This window comes from Glycine soja, chromosome 5, assembly GCF_004193775.1.
Source record: "Glycine soja cultivar W05 chromosome 5, ASM419377v2, whole genome shotgun sequence".
NCBI classification, from domain to species: Eukaryota; Viridiplantae; Streptophyta; class Magnoliopsida; order Fabales; family Fabaceae; genus Glycine; species Glycine soja.
This window is the reverse complement of record NC_041006.1, coordinates 18555731-18558894: the sequence shown is the minus strand read 5'-3', so window position 1 is coordinate 18558894 and position 3164 is coordinate 18555731.

Sequence of the window (3164 nt, the reverse complement as noted above, 5' to 3'; positions counted from 1 at the left end):
CAGATTCACTCTCAGCATCAAATTCAGACATATGATCAAGTACAATTTCAGACTCAATGCATGAAGAGTGAGAGGCATGCAGATTAGAATAAAGATCATTCATGTATTCATCAACAACATGGTCAATTATTTCAGCACGAAATACAGAAAGATCTTTAGATGGGTATTTCATAGCATCCAGAATATTAAAATGAACAGTTATATCACCAAACTCCATGGATAGTGTGCCTGCATATACATCTATCTTAGTTCTAGCAGTTTTCATAAAGGGTCTGCCTAGAATGATGGGAACTGATCCTTGAGAGAATCCATCCTCCATATTCAAAATATAAAAATCAACAGGGAAAATCAGTTCACCAACTCTAACTAAGACATCTTCTATGAAACCAACAGGATAGGCAACACTTCTATTAGCTAAATGAATTACCACATCAGTTGAATGCAAGGGACCTAGAGATAAAGAATTAAAAATAGACAGAGGCATAACACTAACAGAAGCTCCTAAATCTAGCATGGCATTGTCAAGCCTACTATTCCCTATAATACAAGGTATGCTGATGGTTGTGGTCCTGGAAGCAGGGAAAATTTTTTCTAAGAATACTCTCTTAAGGTCATCCCAGCTTATGATGGACCTTGGAGCAAGGTAATACAGCCAGTCCTTTGCCACTCCCTCTAATGAATGAGGAAAAAAGCCTTCAGAAATATGTGATCCTCTTGGACATCTGGGGGTTTCATGGTGGAGCAGACAATGTGAAATTATTTCAAATGTTTGTGTGGGTCTTCACCTGCAAGGCCATGAAACTTTGGAAGCAAATGAATCAGTCCAGTTTTAAGAACATATGGGGCATCCTCATCAGGGTATTGGATGCACAAGCTGTCGTAGGTGAAATCAGGTGCAGCCATTTCCCTTAGAGTCCTCTCACGGGATGGAGGTTGTGCCATGTTCTCATAATGTGCAAAATCAGAATGCTCAGAATCAGAATGCTCAAAATTATAATGCTCAAGATCAGGATGTTCAAAATCACCAATAACATAATGCACAGATTCACCAGTAATGGAATGCTCAGAATGATGAAAAGGTATAAAATGATGCCTAACTAATCTATGAAATGTCCTATCTATCTCAGGATCAAAGGGTTGTAAGTTAGATGGATTGCCTCTAGTCATACACTACATTCAGCATGCACACAACTAGTTGCCTTGTCATGTAAATAAAGGTGTAGGTTTGAACTACAGCTACCCTCAAATGATATCCAAATGACTTGAAATTTTGTGAGCAACCTTATAAAATTATGAGAAGATAGCACAAAAAATTTCAGACAAAAATTCAAAGTCTAACTATGAAAGCTAAAAATGGTAGGTTAAGAAAAATAAGTGAATAAAACTTGAAAAATAAAAAACTTTTGACAGAATCGCTTTTATGGCCGGCTGCCATGACGTAGGGGAAATTTTTTTCTACCCCAAATGCATATATAATAATTGCGATTTTGATAACCGGAGCAAAAGTTATGGCCGTTTGAAGTTTTGACAAACACAAAATTTGCTAGTTTTTTGGAACTTTCAAATCTGACCAAACTAAAGGCTCTAGCTATTTTTCCCACAAAATATGGATTAAAAGAAGTTACCACAAAAAAATTCAGCCAAAAATAACAACCCTAGCTACTAAAACAAAAAATCACAAATAATTCAGCATGGGTGGTCGCTAAAATCCGTCGCTAAGGGATTTCTACTACTACTTTGGTTTGCTGCAAGCAGAAATGGTCGCTAAGTCCGTCGCAAAACACAATTCACAGCAAAACACCCAAAACTGAAACTGGGGAAGTGCTCAATAGGAAAACTAAAACAGAACACACACTAAACAAAATACCAAGATACTAAACGACACTAACACACATACTAACACAATACTAACAATTAAACATAAAACACGAAAGAATTAAACACACAACGCTAGCTATTATGAACCTTTGGATACTGCTCCCCGGCAACGGCGCCAAATTTGATCGAGGCCATACCCGAATCAAATAAACATGAAAATGCAGGAAGTAGGAAATGATCCTAGGTCGTTTCCCAACGAGCAGTGACAAACCAAATGTTCATAATATACTTGCAGTAACAGTAACGATTGGGGGGGGGGGTTTGTTTGTTTTGTGATTAAAGAGCAGAACAAGTAAACTGGAATACGAAACTACTAATATTAAAAACGGGTTGTTTCCTCTGATTCAGAAGCCATTCTCTTATCCTGGGTTATGGAGAATTCGTCCCTAACAGTCAACCACTTAATCCAACCCTATTTCAATTTACTAAGCGAAAATCAACTTAGGGTTGTCAATACGTGATTAGGCACCACATACACCAGTTAGCCCTTCGTCCATTAAGCATGAACACAAGTTAGGCTCAGAGGCAATTAATTGAACACGAAGCGTGCACTGATTAATATTCACAAATTTGGGATAACTGGTGAAGGAAAAACTGCCAGGAAACCACATTACAAGCGAAACCTCAAAGAGAGTTGGGCTTCGTCCTCAAAAGGAAACAACACCAGAAAATCTAGCCTTCCATGGATTCAAACAGAAAACACAAACGAAACATGAAGCAGAAACATAAATGAACAGAAACATAAACGAAAGTAGAAGAAGAAGCAAGAGCGAAATTGTAATTAGAAGCAGAAAACGGAAAATTGCATTAAGAACGAAAACAGTAGCCTTAGAACAGAAAAACGTAGAAACCTAAAACAAAAGCTCTGAATAATAAAATAGCATAACAGAATGCCTTGCACGAATCCCAAGGCTACTATTTAAAAAGAGTCACTCAAAGTCACTGGGCCCTATTACAATACTCTGGCCCAAAACGAAATAAACACTGAACAACATAAAATAAAATTGCAAAATTTCCTAATTAGAAATTAACTAAGGTAAGCGCTGCTTTATTTGCCTTCTTCAAGTCCACAACCAAAATCCGGATTAATCCCAATGTTTCATTAATTCCTGAAATTAAATTAAAAACATCAAATTAGCTAAATGTGCCCAAATAATAAAACTGCCTAATTAATTGACAATTAAGACCAATCAGTAATTAAAATGGTGCAAAAAGGGTTTAGAAAATAGAAGAAAATGATGGCACATCACACACACACACACACACACACAGAAACAGAAACACAC